At 38.7% G+C, this 25,877-nt stretch overlaps 1 protein-coding gene across 45 annotated transcripts in view; it reads right to left on the reverse strand.

Annotated features, from left to right (window-relative positions):
- The window catches only part of PTPRD (protein tyrosine phosphatase receptor type D), a 1,647,138-nt gene that overhangs the window by 326,026 nt on the left and 1,295,235 nt on the right, over positions 1 to 25,877 (reverse strand). The gene's annotated exons all lie outside the window — the stretch shown is intronic.

Raw genomic sequence — 25,877 nt, forward strand, 5'->3', positions numbered from 1 at the left:
TGGTGGCCACTTCCGAGAGCAGCACAGAGCCAGGGCAGGCAGGGTGCCTGCCTTAGCCCTGCTGCGTCGCCGACCGAGAGCCACCTGCCCCAGGTCAGAACCCCCTCCCGCACCCAAACTCCCTCCCAGTCCTCACACACCCTCATGCACTTCAACACTCTGCCTCAACACTTAGCCCCCTCCTGCACCACAAACCCCTCATCCCTAGGGCCACTCTAGAGCCCACACCCCCAGCTGTAGCCTGCATCCCCTCCCTCACTCCCAACCCCTTGCCCCCAGCCCTGAGCCTGCTCCCACACTCCAAAGCCCTTGGCCCCAGCCCTGAGGCCCCTCCTGTACTCCAAACCCCTCATCCCCAGCCCCACCCCAGAGCCTGCACCCCCAGATGGAGCCCTCACCCCTCCCGCACCCCAATCCCCTGCCCCACCCCAGTGAGTGAGGGTGGGGGAGAGCAAGCAACAGAGGGCGGGGGGCTGGAGTGAGTGGGGGGGAGGCCTCAGAGAAGGGGCATGACAGGGCTGTTCAGTTTTGTGCAATTAGAAAATTAGCAACCACTTGTATGTATATATCCAAGAACAGAATATGACCCTAGCAAAGAGTATACTGTAAACATAATCCATGCTTTTTAAATATAAGTACTTGAGATAAGAAATGTCCAGATAAAGTTACCATACCCACAGATCATAAATCTTACTGAATACCTTTATCATTGTTACTGTTCCTGGCACTGGTAAGGAAGTGAATTTCAACAGTCTTTCACCAGTGACTGAGCAATTCTTAACATCTTGTTTTCCGTAAGAAACATAAAATCAGAAAGAAAAAAAAAGAGCTAGTTTAATTTAATTTTAAAAGGCAACATTTCCCATTCAGTTATGAAAAGTTTTTCATTTCTCCATGAAGTTATTGTGTTTTGAGGATAAGGTTACAAGTTATTGGTCATTTAAAAAAAATCATGTCTGAACATATTGGTTATAGTGGCTAATATAACTGAAACTAAGGAATATAATTGCTCCTGAATGTATGAGTACATTCATCAATGTTAAACAGAGATCTGCATACATATTAAAAGGTGAATATAGAAAAACCAAAAAAACAGACTTCAGGCTTCACCTAAATGACCAACATTTCATCTACCTTAATATTTCCCTCAAACAAAATTCTATCTCCTACATCCTTCACCATGTTCATTGGCATCCACCCGCTTCCAGAATCCACAACAAAGTATGGAGTTGTGTACACATCTTTCTTCACTGACATTTTCCAGTTGCCAGGCCATTTTCTAGACTACTTAAATCCCAGATGTATGCTTTATTCCTCCAGTTTGCATCTCTGTAAGGCAATATATTATTTCCTCGTGTGGCCACCATCACAAGAATTACTTCCCTACCTCTCTTTATCTAACTAATTCCCATCTCCACACTCATCTCTTCCCCCATTCCTACCCAATAAAACAATCAAATTCTATTCTGAAGCTTTCCAATCATACTCCACAAAAGTTCTCCATCATACACTCAATTCCTTCTCTATCACATTTACAGACGTTACATATTGACCGTAATGCATGGTACCCTATGAAGTATACTTTTGTTTTCATGTCTAGATTATTCAGCTGCTAAAGGTCTGACGGCTTTGTACAAACAATATTAACCAAAAAGAAAATGAGTTTTGGATTATATTTTATCAAATACCAATGGCCAGATCATCAGGTTGCTGTCATTCAGAATAGCTTCACTGAAGTTATGAAGCATGCTGATTTGCAGCAATAAAGGATTTGGCCTGATATTTTTAACTGCTTTTCTAACACTAGCTCTATCCACTGACAAAAACAATGGTTGCAACATGGCAAATGTGCCAGTTTGTCAATGGGGCAAAATGAAAAACAAAACACAGAGGGTGAAATCCTGGCCCCACTGAAGTCAATGACAAAAGTCTTACGGATATCAATAAGGCCAGGACTTCACCCATAGTGCTAGTTTTCTTTGTGGATGAATGTACATATTCTGTCCTGTCACTATTTATATCATGTCATAGGACATCCTTCCAAAAGAAACCTTCAAAAACACACTCATTTGAGTGCTCAAAACCTACAATGGCAGATAAAAAAATGCATTTGCATTGACACAAACTTGTGCTCTTAGAAATTTTGCAGGCACAATGTTGAAGGCTGCTTTTATTTGAATTGCAATATTGTTATTTTAAAACCTTTATTAAAGATGCAATGAAACCTGTCTGAGAAACCATGCTTGTTAGGCAGCCTCTTGTCTTGAAAGGTTGACCCAAAGTATCCCTGAAGCTACTGATAATTTTCTTACATCTCTTTTAGAAGGCCAACTCCAATAATCCATATTTTTAACTGATTTCTTAAGTGGTCTCTTAAGATGAGTTTCATAGTATTTAATAAACAAATATGTAGAATTTTTTTTCTGAAAATGTTACGTGTCCATGCATTATGTAGATAAAGCATTCTATTAAATCCTTTGGTCAGATCCTCAGCTGGTGTAAATTGAGGCAGTTCCTTCACTTCAATGGAGCTACAGCAATTTACACTAGTTGAGGGTTTGGCCCATTATTTTTAGGTTCCCTAGTTAAGGTACAAAACTAAGAGGTACACATTTACAGCACAATGATAAAGGATTAACTGCATCACTCCCAACAGTAATTCGTCATTCACTAGCCTGGAAAATTAGCCCTGTTTGCACAACTGTTGAAAAAATAGGTATTATGTGATATACTTCATACCTTCCCCCACCAGAGAACTGTTAAGATACCAAGTAGCTGTAACAGAGGGCTTGTCTACATAATAGGGTAAAGTGTCCTATGCAGAGGAGGGTTTCATGTTGCATATTAATTGGTTCATGCAAACCCTGCTGGTGCACACTAAAGGTTCCCTAATACACACCAGCCGGGTCTACACAGACCAATTAATGTGCAACACATCAGTGCACATTAGAAATGACACTCCCATAGTGTGCATTACTGCTCTGTGTAGACAAACCCTATATTTTATGAGTCTGCTAGCTTTCATCATCACGAAGCAGGAGAACATAGGATATTTTAGCTTTTCTCGGGCAGTGAAATATTTGGCTTTGGTGCCCAACAGTCATAATATAGCAAATTTTAAAAATGGTAGGTTCAGTCAATGGATAGCTGTCTTTAAAGTACCTGTACTTAATTGTATATCAAGCAGCAACAAACCCACATTTCATATAAAATATAACAAAAGGTACATGTATCTTGCAGACAAAAGCATAAAGAAATTCTTAAGTAGTATTTGGCATAAAAAAAAATTCCAGCAGTACTTTTACAAAATTAAATTGACTATCATTAATTTACTGTATATTATTCCTATGCACTGATTAAGAGGTGAAGAGGTGCAACATTTCTTCCCATGGATGCCTGCATTTCAGTACTGAGAGAAAAGATTCTGGTGCATAGTTTGAAGGTCCAAACCTTACTTCTGTGATTAGTCCTTACCCACAACGAAGTCACATAATCTCTCATATAAAATTATTAGGAGGAAAAATAAAAAGCTATACAAATGTTAACTATTATTACCCTTTACCAGTCCAGCTTTTTTATAGGGACAAGGCAGAGGCAAGAGCGCGGAGCTGGCTGTTAGAAATGAAAAGTAATTATAATATTACTTTTCTAAAGCTAATTTAATTGTAGGCCTGATCTTATACCTGGCGAAATTTCCACTGAAGTCACATTGCAGTCAGTGGGAGTTTTGACTGGGAAGTGACATCAAGATCAGATTATGTGTGCCATATAAATATAGAACCTCATTCTGATTAACACCACTTGATACCACTTCATCATGACTTGCTTTTGAAGATGCTCATATTCTGTTCATTCTGTCTAGGAAGAAAGACTTTTTATTTACTTTTTATTTATTTTTTGTTTGGGTAACAGTCAAGTTTTTCTCTCATATAGTCACCTTCTTTTCATAAACTGAGGGTCTAACTCTCCTCTCATATACCTCAGTGTAAATCAGGAGTCACTCCACTGAAGTCAATATAATTAAAAACAGGAGTAAAATGGTAAGAGGAGAGAATCAGACTTTGTGAGCTTTTATAGTAAGCAGTTTCTTTTCTTTTTAGGCTACAAATTCCAAGCAAATAAGTTATTGTAATTGTGTCATTGCTGCTCAGTAGTCTTGTTATTATGTTTGTGAAAGTTAATTATCTGATAAGATACACTGTGGTTATTACTGTCACAAAAATATATGGGTATGTTTATTAATTCAAAGTATTCCATTAAAATAAAGTGCATTAACTACCGAACTGAACAATTATTTTTCCCTAATTATTACTGCACAATAATTTTGATCTTTTATAAGTACTTTTTGTTGAAAGCATACCAATGCATGTTTAATGCTATTAACATTTATAGCTCTTTATTGCAATTGAATACATTACATTCAAATGCAAGGCAGTTCATTTACACTTTGTTTTACAGTGGTATGCATGCCTGAGAAATTCAGGTTTTTTCCCCTCCTACTTTTGTATTAATTTGTTTCTCCTGTGGAATAAATAAAACAAAATTTCAAGTATCAATATTTAAGTAAATCTGAAGCAAGAACCTACAACGTACAACTCGTGTGTATAACTAACACATAGAAAAAAACTACGTTAAAGCTGCACAGCTAAACACTCATAAGTCAGAAAATACCAGAATTAAAGCTGTCTGTGTAACCTTATTTCAGATCCTTATGTATGTGCATTATGATTCAGTCTTAGATTACAATTTTACTTCCAGGTATATTTTATTTTGTGATTAATTTATCTCTGACTTTTATAAGTGGCAATAAAATCTTCCTTTATTTAATATAATTGAAATAGGTGTTAGATACTGTTATTTGGGGAAATAACATGGCATGATTCTATGTTTTTGATCCTTGAAAACCAGAAACAAAAGAGGCTAGCAAGCTGTGTATCAGGTTAAGAGTGGAAGGGGTTGTAATCTTCCTCCATAAAGTGTATCCCCCAAAAGGCTGAAGAGTGTCCAAATGGAAGAGGTCTGATTACAACCTCAAATGATGATGACATTGTGTATTATTTTAAACACCCCCTTTAGAGAGTTAACTGAAACTTCAATTATATAATTAATTTAATGCAATGGGCAAAAAAATATCAAAGGCAAGAAGTAGTATTTGTAAAATGTCATAGATGGAAACCTATAATAACCACATGAGAAAAGTGGGGAGAAATGACCATCATAAAATTAGAGAATTAACATGGCTTCCTATCCCATAGCCCTACAGTTGTCACTGTCTCATAAAATCCCAGCAACAAAATGAAAGGCAAGCATAATTCCTTCACAGAAGCTGCATTCTTCAGAGATTTGGAATAGAATATCTATAAAGCACTTCTGTCTTTCCATGTGCATGTGGGTTTACCTATATTGTACATCGCTAGACTAATAATAATTAGAGATTTACAGAGTGTGAAATCATAAAACATACTGCTCTACAATGTGCTCTAAATTAAATTATTTTTTCAAATTCTGAGAGCTTGATTCTGAACTCACACTAGTGTAAATAGGGAGTCCTCCATAGTCAATGGAGTTACACCAGTCTACATGAGATTTAGAATCTTGCACCCTCAACTTGACATGCAAAAACCTGTCCTTCATCATAGAAAATGCAACAGTGGCTCGGACCCTGGTAGTCTACCAAGTCTAGCATCTTGTCTCCAACAGTTGCCACAGAATTAATCCCACACCTCTTTCTCAGCTATGGTAGCCAACGAGAAGCTCCACAAACTGGAACTGTGAAGCATATTATAGAATCATAGAATCATAGAATATCAGGGTTGGAAGGGACCCCAGAAGGTCATCTAGTCCAACCCCCTGCTCGAAGCAGGACCAATTCCCAGTTAAATCATCCCAGCCAGGGCTTTGTCAAGCCTGACCTTAAAAACCTCTAAGGAAGGAGATTCTACCACCTCCCTAGGTAACGCATTCCAGTGTTTCACCACCCTCTTAGTGAAAAAGTTTTTCCTAATATCCAATCTAAACCTCCCCCATTGCAACTTGAGACCATTACTCCTCGTTCTGTCATCTGCTACCATTGAGAACAGTCTAGAGCCATCCTCTTTGGAACCCCCTTTCAGGTAGTTGAAAGCAGCTATCAAATCCCCCCTCATTCTTCTCTTCTGCAGACTAAACAATCCCAGCTCCCTCAGCCTCTCCTCATAAGTCATGTGCTCTAGACCCCTAATCATTTTTGTTGCCCTTCGCTGGACTCTCTCCAATTTATCCACATCCTTCTTGTAGTGTGGGGCCCAAAACTGGACACAGTACTCCAGATGAGGCCTCACCAGTGTCGAATAGAGGGGAACGATCACATCCCTCGATCTGCTGGCTATGCCCCTACTTATACATCCCAAAATGCCATTGGCCTTCTTGGCAACAAGGGCACACTGTTGACTCATATCCAGCTTCTCGTCCACTGTCACCCCTAGGTCCTTTTCCGCAGAACTGCTGCCTAGCCATTCGGTCCCTAGTCTGTAGCGGTGCATTGGATTCTTCCATCCTAAGTGCAGGACCCTGCACTTATCCTTATTGAACCTCATCAGATTTCTTTTGGCCCAATCCTCCAATTTGTCTAGGTCCTTCTGTATCCTATCCCTCCCCTCCAGCGTATCTACCACTCCTCCCAGTTTAGTATCATCTGCAAATTTGCTGAGAGTGCAATCCACACCATCCTCCAGATCATTTATGAAGATATTGAACAAAACCGGCCCCAGGACCGACCCCTGGGGCACTCCACTTGACACCGGCTGCCAACTAGACATGGAGCCATTTATCACTACCCGTTGAGCCTGACAATCTAGCCAGCTTTCTACCCACCTTATAGTGCATTCATCCAGCCCATACTTCTTTAACTTGCTGACAAGAATACTGTGGGAGACCGTGTCAAAAGCTTTGCTAAAGTCAAGAAACAATACATCCACTGCTTTCCCTTCATCCACAGAACCAGTAATCTCATCATAAAAGGCGATTAGATTAGATTAGTCAGGCATGACCTTCCCTTGGTGAATCCATGCTGACTGTTCCTGATCACTTTCCTCTCATGTAAGTGCTTCAGGATTGATTCTTTGAGGACCTGCTCCATGATTTTTCCAGGGACTGAGGTGAGGCTGACCGGCCTGTAGTTCCCAGGATCCTCCTTCTTCCCTTTTTTAAAGATTGGCACTACATTAGCCTTTTTCCAGTCATCCGGGACTTCCCCCGTTCGCCACGAGTTTTCAAAGATAATGGCCAAGGGCTCTGCAATCACAGCCGCCAATTCCTTCAGCACTCTCGGATGTAACACGTCCAGCTTTTCTAAATAGTCCCTAACCACCTCTATCTCCACAGATAGTTAGGCATGAGTGCCTAACTGCAGTAGTTTTCAACTTCAGCAGGGTGGAAAAAAATATGAAAGTGATTCATGCTCAAGTAAATTTGTTTAAGCCCATCTAATAGTGCACACAAACACACAAGATAAAAAATACAGGGTACCGTGCAGAGAAAAAAAAAACGTCATTACACTACAAGCTTAGAGTCCAGAAAAGTCAGAATCCTTTCCAAACAAATTAGACTGAACTATAAGGAATGTAACAACCCCCCTCAGGAATTAAGACGTCATGGAACTTCAGCTCAGATGAGACATAAGGGAATAACCACAGAAACTGCCATTTTTCAATATATGTTCGCCTTTCAGAGTGCACATTATGTTATTATGGATCAAATTATTTTATTATTATTTGAATTACCATAGTACTTAGGAGCCATAGTCATGGACCAGGACCCCCATTGTGCTAGGTGCTGTACAAACACAGAATAAAAATAGGTCCCCTTCCCCAAGGTGCTTACATTTAAGTATAAGAGACAACAGATGGATACAGACAAATAGGGCAATATGAGGAAATAATGAGACAATATTAGTCAGCATGACTGGTGGTGGTAACAGCACACCTAATCATTGTCAAGTTTTTTGTAGAAATCATGACCAAAGAGAGTTTTAAGGAGGGATTTGAAGGAGGAAAATAAGTTAGCTTTGCGGATGTTTATCGCGAGTTATACCAGTTTGCATGAGATTAAAATTTTGCTTTGCATCCTCAATTTGAAGTGTAAATTTTTTCAGATTAAGTTTATTGTTAATAATAATCTTGCAATCTCATTTTTATACTACCTGAAAATAATCTTTCTGGAATCACTGAACCTAAAAGCCACCTGACATTTACACTTTCTTTGTTGTGACAGTATTGCTTTGGCCATGTATTGACAAAGTGAAACCATAAACGTCTGGGATCTCAGTAATGTGGGGGGCAAGCAAAGTCAGACAAGTTGTCTCTGCCACATACTAACATATGACGATTGTGGCATTCTTATCTGCTCATATTCCACTAAGTTTAGGCTGTCGTGGTGAGAAAGCATAAGATGAAGAGCATGCAAATATCTTTATTATACTATTAATAAAACAAGAGGAGGTCTCCCCTTATTAAATACAAAAGCAATGAAGTTCACTTCAAGGTTGATTAACCAAATACTGTGTCTTATTTCAAAGTTCACTCACAGAATAGTCTAGTTTACTACCCTATGTTGGAAATGATACACAGTTGCAGCTGTGAAGTTTCTCATTCAAAATAACAGCATCCCTGGATAGCTACTCTCAACTCAGTTTTGAAATTGGTCAAGGTCAAATACCTTAACTGGTTAAAAAACAAAACAACACACTGTGGAGAATGATTGACAGTCAGCTTTGCAATTCTAAGCTCCAACTAATGCATGGGCCATGATACTGCAAGTCTTTGTGCATTGCACAGCATGGAGCTCAAGCTAGTAATGCTGCAATATGAGCGTGAGTGCAGGCTACATGTGAGCACAAGTAACTGGGCTCAGTGCTCCATGGTGAGCAGAAGTCTCCAGACAGAGCCTTACACACATAGTCCCCTACTCTCCAGTATTCAGAATAAAGAGAGAGTGGGTTGGGTGCAGAGAAATCTTGTCTGAGCTTCTACTGTAGTACCCACCAAATTAATGAGTTCCATATACTATACAATCTCTTTCACCTATACAGGAGTATATTGGAGAATGAGAAGGAATCATGCTGGATCAGGTTTGTGATCATGATTTCTAACCTTGTGCTTATAGAGGCAATACTCCACAATTAATAATTGTGTTTTCAGACCAAATGTGTTAGTTTCAAAAGAAGTTAAAAAGCATGTCTTCTGGGGCCAGATTCTGATTTTACTTACATCATGGTCAATTCAGATTGTAAAGCATTGTCCATAATGGAGTTACACGTTTAGGCCCTGTAACTGAGATTAGAATGCTTCTGAACCCATGTTTCTACTAATACAAAATTTTTAATAAAGCTCAGAAGCCCAACTTGAACTTTAAAACCAGAGCAACTTGAACTCCTTACATTTTTGTGAAGACTGGAGGGCATCCCATTCACAAATTAACAGCTCACCATTTTATAGATATACATCATTTCTATTTTCCACATGAAAGGAATTTATTTGCAGAGTGCTAAACCTAGTATAATTTATATTAAACGCAATCTGCTGCAGACATTCGAAAGTGATCTCAGCTTGATTTAGTTATTCATGGATTAATAAAAAGGCTGGCAAATTATATATTATTTAAATAAATCCTCATACTAACATGCAGGTACAGCATTTAAAGAAGAAAAAAAAAGCCTCAGATACACATAAAGAGTAAAATGCCTCATATTTCTGGCTGGGCTTTAATTTGCTTTCAACGAAATACTTCCCTCATTACTGGCTCTAAAGGAACATATTTGTATTGCTCTATGTTTCCGCCACTTTCATTTCAGTTTTCATGACAATTTCATGCAGCTAGTAAATTCACATTAAGGAAACCTTTGAAGTAACCTTTTTTATCATTAAGTTACTGGTAGGTTTATTGACTTAAATTAGGCTTTTCTCAATGAACCTTGAAAAATAATTTTATTAGAATGTGAACTATATAATTAAACTGCATGAGATTCAAGTAGCTTATATAACTGACTTTTCATTAAACTTTTTATCATCTGTCACTAAGGTACAATTAAAGCAAAAATTAATCTGAATTAGACACTAATTCCTAAAAAAGGATTTAGCATTACACATAACATACACAGAATAATCTGGCTATTGGGACTCTAAAAAACTAAATTTCAAAGCTATTTGTTTTATCTTACGTTTTCTTCGTAAATGAATGGTTGCTGAGATTTTTAGTGCTTGGCCTTCTGTTTTCCCTGCAATTCCTTACATTTATATTGTTTGTAGTGCATTCTTGAAAACTCTCCATGATGGGTGCAATAGAGACACAGAATTATGTAGTATATTTGGTACTCAAGGCTCAAAAAACTTGTTGTGTTTGCATAAAAAAATCTAAAAATAAAAATCAAAAGATCTATAGTTACTCTTCAATCTATTATTTATTTTTTATTTTATAAGGAACAATTTTCATTAAAATATTGCTCCTGCACTGAAGCACTAATTTACACTTAGGGCTCTGGTACTGGCAGAAAATATTTCAGATACTACAATTTTTAAAGCTCATCCAAATGCAAAAAACTTATGGCTTGTTAAATTAAGAATTCAAATGCGATTTCCATGGCTACCAATGAAATTTAATAGATCACAGTTTACACTGTTTAAATTTGTTCCTTAGTATTTAATATATTAGGGGGCATTTTTAAACAGTTGTAAATTTGCATAATCTTGCTGTTCCAATTCTGTCAATTAAAAAAAAAAAAAAAAAAGATGATCTGTGCCAGAATTTCTTTTCATACAAAGGCATGAACTAAAATAGATTTTGATATAAAGTATAACAGAGTTCCATACAACACTTTATATATATTATCACTCCTTTTCTTGATTTAAATAATATGTATAATTGTTTGAGTCTAACAACTTCTGAAATTAATTAGTGGAGTAAAACAGTTCAATTTCTTATTTTACAAAATGTGTGCCACTCACTGAGGAGACAATTAGAAAACAATCCTTAACCTTACTAATGACCACAGTGAACAATGGAGCAAAACTTATTCCTATGTAACACATTAGTAATCATTGTAGATATAACATACATTTAACTAATTTTTCCTGTGTGTATTAGTTTGGTTATGTTTCAGAGTAGCAACTGTGTTAGTCTGTATTCGCAAAAAGAAAAGGAGGACTTGTGGCACCTTAGAGACAAATAAATAACAAATTAATTTGTTAGTCTCTAAGGTGCCACAAGTACTCCTTTAGTTTGGTTATATCACTCTCATTGCACTCATGCATGCATTATTTATCCAGTTAAAATGGGATACATTTGGAACAAAACAGGCACTGAAAAACATGCTCTCCTTTCACTGAACATTGCTATGGAAGGATACATAGTGCAATCTGAATAAATGGCAATTATCAAATATTTTAACACATTATTAAGGCGAAGCATTGTACATGGCAATAATTACAAGGGGTTATACTTGAATACACATGCTTTTGATGGAAAACATTATCAGTGTACAGATAATCAAGGGTCCAGATTCTGAAGCTCTTATTCTTGTTGAGGAGTTCTTCCTCTGTAAAGAACACCATTAATTTCAAAAAGAAAAGGGGTACTTGTGGCACCTTAGAAACTAACCAATTTATTTGAGCATAAGCTTTCGTGAGCTATAGCTCACTGCATCCGATGAAGTGAGCTGTAGCTCACAAAAGCTTATGCTCAAATAAATTGGTTAGTCTCTAAGGTGCCACAAGTACTCCTTTTCTTTTTGCGAATACAGACTAACACGGCTGCTACTCTGAAACCGGTCATTAATTTCAGTGATTCACCATTAATTACTCCAGATTGAGTAAACTGGCCCCTCAACATGAGTAAGGATGACAGAATCTGGCCCTAGGGTTTGATCATTCAGTACAGTGCGCTCTTTTGGTGGGAATGCATACTTGTATGCCTCAGCTGTGTATGAAATTGTCACAATTGCTTGAAATTTTGTACATATAAATAAGCAGTTCAATGTGTTTCCTTAGAAATTAAGCCTAAACATGACCCCAATCATGCACCCTGTAGCATATGAACAGAGTTCTGTGCCCATACTGAGCCCCATTGATTCAATGCTTCATGTGCACACAGGAGTCTGGCTGCACACTATATGTTGCAGGGTCAGAGCCTACAGCTTTTAAAATGGTGATGACATTCAATGTAAAAATAACGAAAAAACCTAGGCCCTAAAAATACTGTGGTCAGGATAATTTCTGCTCTGCTGCTTTGCTTTTGAAATCCAACCTATAATATAAACTAAAGCTATCTATGATTTAGGGCCAATATGTCTTAACGTGCAATTAGAATAAATCCTATTAATAGCACTTTTATAAAAGCACTTAGCTTGTTAAAACATATAAAACGTTTGGCTCCCCTGGGCCACATTTTGATGGAAGTACATGTAGAGATGAGAAAATGCTGCTCACTTTAACAAGGTCAAAACCCAGTTCAAAATGAACCATATCCATATTTTATTTTTTCCAGTGACTACTGTGTTTCTCAAAAAGAAAAGGAGTACTTGTGGCACCTTAGTGAAATTTGTTAGTCTCTAAGGTGCCACAAGTACTCCTTTTCTTTTTGCGAATTCAGACTAACATGGCTGCTACTCTGAAATCTGTTATTGTGTTTCTGTAGTTCAAACCAATGAAAATGTACAGAACTGTAAATGGCTACATGTTCATTGTTGAATACGGCAATATTATGCAACAGCCTTCATTCTGTAACAGAATCTTCCACCGTTGTTATTGGTTGTAAATCCTTCCCATGTACTAAGGCTCAATTGTAACTTACTATTTGAGATAACCATTTTCTTCTGAACTAAATTAAATTCCATATACATTTATATAAATAATTTCTTAAGTGCTCACCAAAAAAATGTGTCTGAGCCTTGTACATTAACAAAACATCCAAGTACATTACTCATACACCAGGGTGGGACACTCTATGTCAAGTGAGGATTTCTCAGAATGTTTAAGGGTATTCATTACTTCCTTAAACACTTCAGGGCCAGATTCTGCTACATTCAGTCACACTGGGTGATATTCACTCTTGTGCAGAGGACCAGCATGAGGCCAATGCACCATTTAAACTCTATTTTGAGAGTGTAAGTAGTATTTAAGAGGTGCATAACCTTTATGCTGGTCCTCTGCAAAGGTGTGAACTTCACTCGCTGATTAGTATCTTACTGCACATGCAGTCCCTTTGAAATTAATTTCACTGTGACCATTCTATGATTCCATGATTCTACTACTCAAAAAGAGTACAGGTAGCAGAATCTGGCCCTAAGTGAACCTTTGATGATCCGTCAGTGGTAACACCCCTGCTAATCCCTTTTCTAGAGCAACAAAAATGAAGATAGGTCAGAGCCACAAGGACTGGGACTTGAACTTGGAAGATGATAGAAATCCTCATGAGATGTAATCAGACACACTCAATAGATAACAGTTCAGTCGGTGAACCAGGACCTCTCAATCTAAAGTCTAAAGCAGATCTAACTTACTTGCAGAGTACATCATAAACCCATTTCTTGGACTATGTATATTCTGCTGAATGAAAAATACAAAGGAGGCCTGATAATTTGCTTAGTTTGTTTCCTTTTTGTGTATCACTCCACTTTTCCATTTGGAAATATATTTGTTACTAAGGAAACAATGATATTATATGGGTGGAACTTATGTTTGCAAGTGAAATACAGTCAATTTATATGCTGCTTTGAAATATATGACATGATGATCATGATAGATAGACAGACAGACAGATAGATAGAGGAACTGTAATGATTTTATTAATTACTTATGCAATACACAGACAAACTGAAAACAGGGGGAGGAGGTCAGCTCTTGGAGGGGGTAATGAAACAGTGAGCCCTTCACCTTTAGATCACAAATCTAAATCTCAGTCAAGACAGCAACTGAAAGTTACCAACATCTAATGGCTGCTTATACTGTAGTTGCCTATGTGAATTGATTTGGTCATTTTAGGACAGTCCTCAAAGGACACATTTACATTAAGAAAACAAGCACCTCAATTAACCCTATTTGCCATCACTGGTAGTGATTGCAGCTGAGGCACCAAGACCTGGATGGGCAGGAAACTGAAAGCGATTTCTGTAGAACATATCTGAGGCACAGCGATAGGGCAACATTGGGAAAACGTGCACTGCCTCAGCATATGCTTGTACTGCTGTGCCTCCTCTAGGGATGAAAATGGGATTTTGATGTTCAGGGCTCTTAATCCAGCACTTTTCATGAAATCAAATAACAATAATAAAAAGGACACAGACAAAATTAACTTTCTACCCTGGTAGACTTTCAGGACAATATGACTTATGAGGAGAGGCTGAGGGAACTGGGATTGTTTAGTCTGAGGAAGAGAAGAATGAGGGGGGATTTGATAGCTGCTTTCAACTACCTGAGAGGTGGTTCCAGAGAGGATGGTTCTAGACTATTCTCAGTGGTAGAAGAGGACAGGACAAGGAGTAATGGTCTCAAGTTGCAGTGGGGGAGGTTTAGGTTGGATATTAGGAAAAACTTTTTCACCAAGAGGGTGGTGAAACACTGGAATGCGTTACCTAGGGAGGTGGTAGAATCTCCTTCCTTGGAAGTTTTTAAGGTCAGGCTTGACAAAGCCCTGGCTGGGATGATTTAATTGGGGATTGGTCCTGCTTTGAGCAGGGGGTTGGACTAGATGACCTCCTGAGGTCCCTTCCAACCCTGATATTCTATGATTCTATGATTCTATGACAAAATATACCCCCTATTAATCTGGCTTCTTAAAATCTTGAAGGATTGTGAGCTGAAATGGAAGGAGAAGCAATCTTTTAGTAGACAACAGGATTCTGGCAGGTACCTGAGGCCATGCTGATGTGAATACTTTCAGGATCAGGACCTTAATCTGCCAATGAAATTTTTAATATATATATTAAGTACTCTTTGCAAATTACTTCTCTTGGCATGTGTGTTGTGTGGAACTTTAAGAAGTTTCAAGACTGTGGGAGGTTACTGTGCTTCCAAGACCAGAACACAGCATTCAAAAATGACTCTTGGCAATTGCAGCTAAATTTGATTGAAGACTAAATTTAAGAATAATGTTGACCTGAAAGTAGCTTGTAAACAAGGGACTCCTTACTACTTACTTCATTTGTTTTGGATTATTGCAATTCTGATCCAATTAAAATAATTCTGAATCAATTAAAAACACAATTACACTGGACTTTAGTGAACTATTTAAATTTACTAAGGAGTAAGCTAGAGAGACAAGGTGGGTGAGGTAATATCTTTAATTGGACCAACTTCTGTTGGCGAGAGAGACAAGCTTTCAAGCTTACAAAGAACACGTCTTCAGATCACCGAAGGAGTACTTTTGCAATTTACATCTTTTGGTGAGTCCTGATTCCACACATTTGTTAAATGTACTATGGAAAGACTGAAACTACAGAAACTGAGAACAGATTACCAACATTCAAAAAGGAAAAGATAAACTCACCTGTAAAAAAATCACCTATATGTACTGCTTTTATTAATTCACATTTCCACCATGAACCAGCATGAATCTATTTTGCCCTTTTAAAGCACAGATTGTCCATTATTTTACATGGATTTAAAACAATTGCTGTGAACATGTGAACTCATGCTGGTTTGTGATAACAGCATTGTACTGTTATATTGCCTGATAACAGCAATTAACTTTCACCACCACTGTGGTCACATCTTAATGTTTTGTGGGACAGTCATTCCATCTGCTATTATCTTTACAACATTCATGAGCAAGTAATGATGAAATCAATTTGACACTCCATCAGAATTTATTGCAATAAGAAAATATAATCAACAATGACTGGTTTGCTTCATGATTATATTGTGCATCTTTAATTAAGAGTTCTGGCATCCAGTAAATTTAACAGAAATATTAGGTATGCAATGTCCCTATAATACCTAATGTCAGCAGATGTAGATATCTGTATGGCTTTAAAAACAATATGCCTCCTGCTTCATAATAATCGGTGGCTACTGTTAAAGCATTGTCTTCTTCAAGCACTTAGTTCGCACATCTGAGGATAAACAAACATGATTTTGAAAATAAAAATTTGCAACCAACACTGTGTTCCAAAAGAAAAAGAAACAGCAGTATTTGTTATCCCTCATGTGCTTGGTTATGATCATTACCAAATCTGCCTTTGTCCTTGGTATGTTCTCCTTTCATGCAGGCTGTGCTCCGTTCATGCACTAGATTCATTACTGTCTACACTTGGTACAATTTAGCTGTGGTTCTATTAAGAATATCATAGACTGCTCTAAATTACAGGCAATATGACAGTAATTATGAAAATAAGCACAGTTTAATAACTAGGTTAAAAATCCACAAAGCCTCAATCCTAAACGCCTAAATACTGGTAGGTTAAAATGTTGGATAATTACAAATACTCTAGATGTTACTGTTTCATCACTTGTCTGTTAAAAACAAAACCTAGACTGTTAAGCTTACAATGATCCACTTGAAAGGTTGTGCACTGTGTAAAAAAGGTACTTTATGATTTTACCAGCAAGGTCTATCTTTATATTTTAATTAAACTTTCCTACTACCATGCATGACTAAATGGGCCATGCTAGCTCTTGATGTAATTTCTGATATAAAAATTCATTATTTTTGTGGTAAAAAGTGAAATGATGCTTTACTCCCTTAACTTTTATATATCCTTGACTCATTCCTTATAGTTCAGAAAAAGAAAGCAAGCATTAAGAAATTTGCAGATGGATAATGTGTTGCACTATTAAAAAATAATAAACAAATACAAGAAACAAATTCCAATCCACAAAGTCTGCAAACCATTGTGTATACATTCTTCAAATCCAATATGCACCTTAATGGATGAAGCAACCTAAAAATATGCCACGCTGACAAATAAAAGGATGCTTATTTAACAAATTCACAGAGCAAAGAGCACCTGATTTAATGCAAAAGTCACTTATCCAGCAACAATACCTGAAAGCAAGTATAGCATTGGAAATGATTAATGCTAAGTTTGCTCAGTTATTTGTCATTTAACATAGGCAGGCTATAAATCTATGTTGAATGAACCCACTCAAAGGAAAGAAATATACAGAGATATTTATTAGAGTATTAGGGATGTAACAAATAAGGTATTAACATCTGCAAAGTCTAATTCCGAACAAGTAGAATTTATTTAATTATTAAGGGCCTTCCATGAAAATCCAGCTCCCACAGTGTTACAAATTCTCAGAATGGCAACCAAAACCAACAACAGGGCCACATGCAGAGGAAGACTGAACCTTTAAATAATTAACACTACTCACTTACCCTACACATATGAAAAATTCTTTATCGATAAAGCGTAGCAATGCTGGAGGCAAGACAATGTTATTTTGGTCAGAGTCATTGCTATGTATGATATTGCCCTCATTAACACATGCAAATATAGCACCACAGCCAATTAGAATGAAAGATAATATGAATGGACAAGCTTTCTCTTCAACACATTGTTGAATTTTCTTTACAATCAAGTTACACTGTTAAATTCCTTTATTTAGACAGTTCTTATTTATATTCCTTTTCAACTAACAAATGCAGTGACACAATCAGTATAATGAGATATGGGTAGTCAGTTTACATGTCAGCTTATATGTATACCTGCATTCAGTTTGGTCTAAGGAACAATAAATCTTCATCTTCCCCATCAAGAGATATTTTATATGTGAATCAACTTTGATATAGAGCAATCAGCATGTTCTTAACTTTCTTAGTCTAATGCTGCATACATTCTCATCATGGAGACTAAAGCATTGCCAGAGTTTGCAGACCCAAATTTAATAGACTTGCCTTAATGCCAGCTAAGCCAATGTAATTTCCAACAGCCAAGTTTTGTGTAGTTTCACATGTAAGACTTCTTGTCCCCCCTGTTTGAGTGAACCACATAGAAGAGATTAAAGAAAAGGAGTACTTGTGGCACCTTAGAAACTAACAAAGTTTTTCCACTGAATGCATCCGATGAAGTGAGCTGTAGCTCACGAAAGCTTATGCTCAAATAAATTGGTTAGTCTCTAAGGTGCCACAAGTACTCCTTTTCTTTTTGCGAATACAGACTAACACGGCTGCTACTCTGAAACCTGTCATAGAAGAGATTAGTCACTTTTTCTCATTGGCAAGAAATCTCATATATGCAGCTGCACAGAACAGCCAAAGAGACGGGGAGATGCTTTAAGAAACTATGGGGAGGCAAAAAAGACCACAGTTTGAAGGAGAGAAGGTCCAGTGGTGCAAATGTCTTCCTCTCCCTCAGAAATGTGAACTGGCAACACCTCTGCTCCTCCCCTCAAAAACTAACGTTAGTGACCCCTTCCTTGTTGGGACTTGCTGCTTCCCCTCACATTATTCCGAAATGTGCAATGTTTGGGAGAACAAGGAAAGTTCATGTAGTCTTCAGTCCTCCTTTTAGGCCTGGGAGAGGTGCTGTTAGGACCTTCACTCCATTTTGCTCCCCACTTTTCCCAAAGCAAGAGGAGCAGCACCAATGGAAGGAAGAGGAGGCGCTCTGGAGAGAGGCAGAATTGAAGGTAGAGTGGATAGGAGTGGGAGGTAGTAATGAAGACAGCAAAGGGTGGAGTACCTCTTCAGGAAGAGGTATCAGGAAGACGGTGTGTGGATGTTGAGCAGGAGGAGCCTCCAAATGTCTGCTTGTAGCAACAGGCCTGCCTCCAAGATGGTTGGGAGAGGGGAGAGAAGATTCAGCCATTCTCAGGTTAATAGGGAACAAAGGACACTATATACAAGGTAGGTGGAGGGCTGAGCCCTGCCTTTTATAGACAGGGCCCTTGTGAGGCCCTTCTCTCAGTTGGCAGGAGTTTCTCAAGCCCATATTTGGGATCCCCCAGCACAGCAACCACTGTCCAGAAGCAAAGCTTCCTCAAAGCCCAGCCTATAAAAATCAGCTGGCTCAATGCAGGAACCACCTGGGATTGTCCTGCAGGAGTGAAGAAAGACAGGGATCCTTCCTGTGAAGATGATGGTGCCCCTTTCAGACTGGAGGTGTGAGGGCAACATCTCTCCTTGCCAATCCCCTGAAGAAGATAGGCACAGCTGGTCAGAGGGCTGGGGCACTTTGAGGTTAATTGTGGGGGGGGTGTATTCTGGGGACAAGAGCATTAAGAGGTAGTTTTGGGGCCAGAAGTTCCAGACAGCAGCTCCAGAAAAGGGGATTGGATCCTAAGATCCCCACCTGCTGTGGCAAAAGAGAGAGAGCTTCTGAACAGCTGTTTCCCCCAGGCCTGCTGGAATGGGCAGCATAGGGAAGGGCAGCTAATCCTTTCTCTTTCCCCACCATTTCCTTGTGTTGCCATGTTCTCTCTTCAACTGTGCATGAGATCACTTCCCTTACGCAGAAGAGTGTGATGATGAAGGGAAATGTGACTGGGTTATGCAAAATATGTGACAGGTCCGAATTTTGTGTATGTGTTCCTCTCCCTTGTCTTTTGTGCACTAGCATTTTAACATATGTTCACTAATGCGTTAGGGAACACGTTAAAAAAGCCCATCTTTTACCTTAGTGAAGACATGGGTTTAAAGTCTGCATTGGTGGCTGGCCACTGACAGCCTAAACAGGCTAAATTTCTAATGTGCATGAGACCTTAGAGTAAAGATGTAAGTGACTTTGCAACCAACTGAGTCTCTCTTGTCATGGAGGTTCCTGCCAACCTACTCTGGACGGGGCAGGTGCTACTCTTATATTGTCCAGTGAAATTATAGGATTTTTCCTCCCAGCAGACACTAACACCTGAAACACTGACTGCTACTGTAACATTAGTCCTGGTATATTGTTCTCTGGATCATACACAGATGCTTTTGGGAACAATGCTCCACAGAAGTCGATAAGAGTGTGTATCAGTAGGAGGGTTACCTATAGAAAATTTTATATTTCAATGCAATTTAAAAAAAAAAATCAAAGCAACATTTTGCTTTTGCTTTTAATCTCAAAGGCATTCTGCGTGCATTAAACTACCCTAGCAGTAGCCACGTGAGGTAAAGTAAGTTCTGTAGACCCAGCAGTAGATTGGCTCTTAAAACAAAGCAAGGATTGGACGGTTTGTGATTTTTATAACCTAGAGAATTCTGACACATACAGGGCAGCAGTAATTCCTGGACCATTGCATGTGAGTGAGGAAAAATACCCCCCAGACCCAATGGATACAGAGTGCATTGGACATTTCCCCTGTGGAAACCCAGCTCCACTGGACATTGAGGGCAACAGGAAAGGGACATGGTCCAGCCCTAATCAGTCCCATTTTGGGAAGTGTTATCAGAGCACATCTTGTGCAGCTAATTTAGTAGGACCAGGGGACTGAGCCTGGTCACTGCTTAGGGAGGGATAAGATTCTTATGACTTCCCCAGCTTTGCCCATCAACACAGGAATAGAAACAATCCTGTTTGGAGACACCCACTGGTTTTCATTCCACTAAGCAATGTCCAAAGATTGGGCCAAAATCTGCTCTCATTAGACTCTAGTGTATATTTGGATTATTTCCGGAATATTGCCTATGAAATAAATGAAGGATAATTATCACAGAAAATAGGTACAGAAGTGTTACAGACATAGGGAAGAAACTTGTAAAAAGCTTTATATCATATTATTAAGATTAAATCTTTTATTCGCAAGACAAAAATTTTGAACAGTACTTGAAATCCTGCTGTGTTTTGATGTAATGGTTAAGAACTGCTAATAAGTTAAAGAGCTCTTCTTAATTATAACTTCACTCAACCCATTAATACTGAATGTTTTCATTCAGATAATTTTACTGCTCTCTTTGGTTACATAATTAATATACATACATTAAGACACAACCTTTTTTAACACTGGAAATACATTTTGCTAGAATGAGACAGTCCAAAAATATAATTTTGTATGTGTAAAAATCGTTTCTAGAAGTTGGGATTGCTACTTTCCAAGGCCATGGCTATTCAGTCACTCTCCTTCTTGATATCTCTTGGGACAACTCTCCTTTAACATTTCAAGTCATTGTATTGAGCTCATAAAAGCCATATATGTATCTGCAGCGTACCAAAGAAAGCATTGAAGATAAAACAAAGCCAGTCACGTGAAAGGAAGTAACAGATAGGGAAAAAAGAATCCCCACTTATTCCTTCGCAAAATGTTATAAAGAAGCTGTGAAGGAATATCAGTGCAAAGAGTTTCTGCACAAAATCAAAAGGTCATAACTCTTAGCAACTCATGTAAATGAGAAAAAATAGCCTTGTGTTTCTTTTTAGCTTTTTTAAAATGATGAATAAAGAAGGCATAGAAGTTGTTTATTTTTATTTTGTTTTCCTGCTAGATTTTCATACTGGAAAAGGAGATCCTATCTAGTGTAGAGAAGGAACATGGGAATTGCCATTCGGGACCCAAGCCAGATTCCCCCTAGTCCCAGTATCCTGACTCCAAGAGTGGCTAGTACCAGATGCTTCAGTGGGAGATGTAAAAGCCCTGCAGGAGGGAGATGTGTTATAGTCAGCCCTTCATATTCATTCTTATCCCGGTCTTCAAGAATATGTCTACACAGCTAAAAAGAACCTGGTGGCAGCAAGTTAGGCTCAAACCCTCATGACAGGGCTAAAAATAACAGAATAGTCACTCTCACTTAAGCTAGAACCCAGGCTCTGAGACCCACTAAGTGAGGAGGGTCTCAGAGCCTGGGCTCCAGCCCAAGCCTGAATATCTACACTGGAAACTGACCACAAGTTGTGATGAATACATAGCTCCATCTCAGTAACTCAGTTAGGTACTAGGCACATTCCTGTTTAACCAGTGGTGCAAGTAAAATCCATATCCTACCTGTACAGGCGGGGAGAGGGAGGAACCAGCTAAGGGGGACAAGTGACCTCCCCATGTGACCCTACATGTGACTTCTCGCTGCCCCGCCCCCAGCCCGGGGCCCCCACGTTGTCCCCATCCCCTCGCCATGATCCATCTCATGTTACCGGGGGGGCTCTGTCCTTCTCCTGCTGCGCCAGAGACAGGGCAGGGGTTGGGGGGGGTACAGCCGCAGGAGGAGCTGCTGGCATTCTGCTACTTTCCTCGCTGCTGCCTCTCCCATCAGGGAAAGGAGCAGAACTCCCAGCCCTGCCCCGCAGCCCTCTCCTCCGGCTCCTGCTGTGTCTTTCCGGTACGCCATACAGGCTATAAATAGCTTGCTGGTATGACAGTGTACCAGCCTACTTGCACTGCTGTACTTAACCTACTGTGGGTACACCCGATGAAGTGGGTAGTCACGCACGAAAGCTTATGCTCCAATACATCTGTTAGTCTATAAGGTGCCACAGGTCCCTTTGCCGCTTTTACAGATCCAGACTAACACGCCTACTCCTCTGATACTTGTGGTTTGAATGTGCTGCAAAGAAGGCAAAAAGCTCCTTGGTCCTCCACCAACTGGCCCATGGGAGAAACAATTCCTTCCGGACACAATAAACAGGTGATTGGCTAGACACACAGCATCTGTCAGGCTGGGTTCCCATTCCTAGTTCAGGTGGGTAGGGTGGGCTGCTGGAACGGAACTGAAAGAGGATCCACATACCCCCCACTCCAGGTTAAATCCTGGGAGCTGGGGAACACTGGTCAATCAGGCACCCATCTCACCCAGCTGGTCAATGGGTGCCAGAGACTCCCAGGGACAGGAGCTACCTATTATCCCTTGGAGAGTGTCTCCCTCCTTCATTGCACGGACTCTCCCCCTTTAACCACCAGTCCTGTCAAGCCCGTTGATATGGATGGGGAGCATTTGTTAGAGCTGGTTGGGATTTTTTGTCGTCAGAAAAGGCCAATTCATCCAAACCTAAACTGACTGCAGGAAAGGATCGAATGTGACAAATGTCCCATTTTGAAAACATTTTGAAATTTAAAAACTGTTTTGAAATTGTCAAAATGTCCCATTTCAATGTTTCATAAATGAAAAAGTTGGCTGAAATCAAAATATACCAAAATTATCAAAACAAACTGTTAAGATTGATATTACCTATTTTTTCCCATCAGTTTGTGAAAACTTTCAAGATTTCAACTTTTCATCTGAATTCGGGATAATAAAACCTTTCAAAGTCTTGAAAATTCTTGCAGGATGGGGAAAAAACATTTCCCACCCCAGCTCTAATCTTTGCTAATGATCCATTATCTCTGTCCTTTCAATTAGAGTTTGAGAGCTCAGAATAAACATTTCCTGACACACCCAAGAAGTCCTAAAGCAAAACCAGAGTTGTAATCCATGCTGTTTTTTAAGTTTTAAAAAGAGAGGAGGGCAAAAAAAGATAAGCAAAACGAAATAAAAATCTTTCAGATCTCCTCTTTATATAATTATGAAGATGCTTCAAAGTGCACAAACTAATTTTTTTAAAGAATTACAAATCCTTTGCAGATCAACTTTAACCATCTTCCCAAGAGGGCATCAGAAGCAGCAGCTACACTGATATTCTGATGGGATATAAAAATAAGAATTGCACTTCAAGAGACTGCCATTTCCACATTAAGTCTTCCTTATTTCTTCAGTACATAAAGGGTACTGAGCTCTTGTGGGTCTCGGATTTAATTACCAAAATTTAGACAAAAATCTAAGTTAAACATAATATCGTACTCTGGACTAGTGTGAACTATTCTCTTATCATCTTGCTTTGCAAAGGCAGTTGGTAGTAAAAAAGTCACATGTAGAAATTCTAGTATCCAAAGAATGCCCTAAAATATCCCTATTACATTTCCTAAACCAAATATAAATGTTAAAGCAAAACTCCTTAGTACACTCTACAGATATTAACTTGATTGGATCTCAAGAATATCTACTACTAGAAAGGTCAGGCTTATTCAATGTCCAGGCTAAGAAAAGATAAACAGAACCAGAAAAACCAAGGTACTTTCATTAAGCAGCAGGAGCAGAAGCAAAGATGAGCAAAGACAAGCTGCAAAAATTCACTCTTTGGCTTGTTGCTTGCTCCACTTTCTGCAGACACACAAAGCCATGGTTGGTTTCAGAGTAACAGCCATGTTAGTCTGTATTCGTAAAAAGAAAAAAGAAAAGGAGTACTTGTGGCACCTTAGAGACTAACCAGTTTATTTGAGCATGAGCTTTCATGAGCTACAGCTCACTTCATCGGAAAGCCATGGTTGTGTCTCCTTGTGGTCATTAAAGATTCCACAGTAAAGTATGAGTGTTAGCCCCAATGCCCTGCAACATTCCATTCAGTGTTATTACCTTCTGCTGACCACTCTTCCTCCTATTTTTTGTCCTAAACTGGTGTATGTGGTGGTGTTGTGCACTGTTAAACAGTCACCATGTTTCACAACTAAGGCAAGTGCAGTTCAGTGGGGAGCAAAAACATCCTATAGCTTTATTATGTATAGCGTGTTTGTGTATACGCACACATATACACATACTATCATCAGTAAGGCTAAAAAGTGCTGCAGAAATCTTATGGATAAGAGGCAAACACATGTAAGATAATAATTATAGCAGAAATAATATCTGTTTTCAGGGTTTTATAAGGAGCTGAAAGTAAAATATAGAAAGTGTGTTACTGTTACTTATTGTGGCAAAAAGTGGTTTGTTTTTTTTTATGGGAACATCCACTGGATCTTTTTGGTGAGGCCTTAATACAGTAATCTTTTCCCTCTTAAAATTGTATATACATCATTCGCTTCTGCTTGAATGTCTTTGTTTACAGAGCATTAAAACTGACTGATTGATACAACTGGAACTGTTATAGGTGGAGTGGTTTAGGGAAGATTATCATTGACAGCTGTGACGGACTACCTTCTTACACAATAAACAAATAAATCTTAAGGTACAGAGCTGCAAATGTTAGCCGTATTATTGCACATAAAGTTTTCTTTACTCTTACACTACAGAGCTCGCATTAGCAAATTACCATTGATACTAAGACTACCATTTTGACATTAAAATCCATTATCAATATAAAATCCATTGTCCACATACCCTCTAAAAACATTTGCTTCTCCATAAAAATACAACACAATGGGCCACGTTGGCAAACATCATAAAGACAAGATATTAGGTAGCTCTTTGAAAGAGTTTTTTTACTCTTTTCCTTTTAAAAAAATGTTAACTTTATAGAGAAAGAGGGTTTGTTGTAAAAAGGTTAATTGACTATTCCCTGGGAAAAACATGCCTTGAAATACCTGCAGCTAGAAATAAAAAAAAAAAGTGGGCACACACAAAAAGCAATATGCAATACAGACTGAAAAAGCCATATAGAAATTATGGGGAGGCAGTATCCTCCCCTTAGTGCTTCATTTTCCAATGAAGGACAAGGCTGAGATTTTCATAGGTGACTAGGCAATGTAGCCATACAACTCCCATTGAAATCAATAGAAGTTGTGTGGCTAAATCCTCTACTCAGCTTTGAAAATCTCAACCCACCATTTTGGCCTCCTCTAAAATCATTTCCATTTCAAATTTTGCATGTGTAGCCCGTGCAGGCAGGCAATTGTTTTGCCAAAATCCAAGTGGCATCAGCCTTCCTGTGTTTGAGATATGGGCCTCAGGTATTGCTCATGTTGTGACAATTGTTATAATCGGGGGGTGGGGAGGGGGAGGAGTTGTTTTTGTCTTGTTTTTACAATTTCATATACATAAAGAAACATCAAGAACAATAAACCCTCACCACCTTCTACTTGAAACTGAAATGAGGCTTATTAAAGGAACTTTCTGAGATCTTGCGTGCAGACACAATCTAATGCTTTTCCTCATAAAAACTGACTTCAAAACTGTGGTAATCATTCTGACAAAATCTGAAGAAACCACACTTCATTACTAACCTTCACCACTTGTCCCACATGCTT

Source organism: Natator depressus, chromosome 5 (genome assembly GCF_965152275.1).
Source record: "Natator depressus isolate rNatDep1 chromosome 5, rNatDep2.hap1, whole genome shotgun sequence".
NCBI lineage: Eukaryota > Metazoa > Chordata > Testudines > Cheloniidae > Natator > Natator depressus.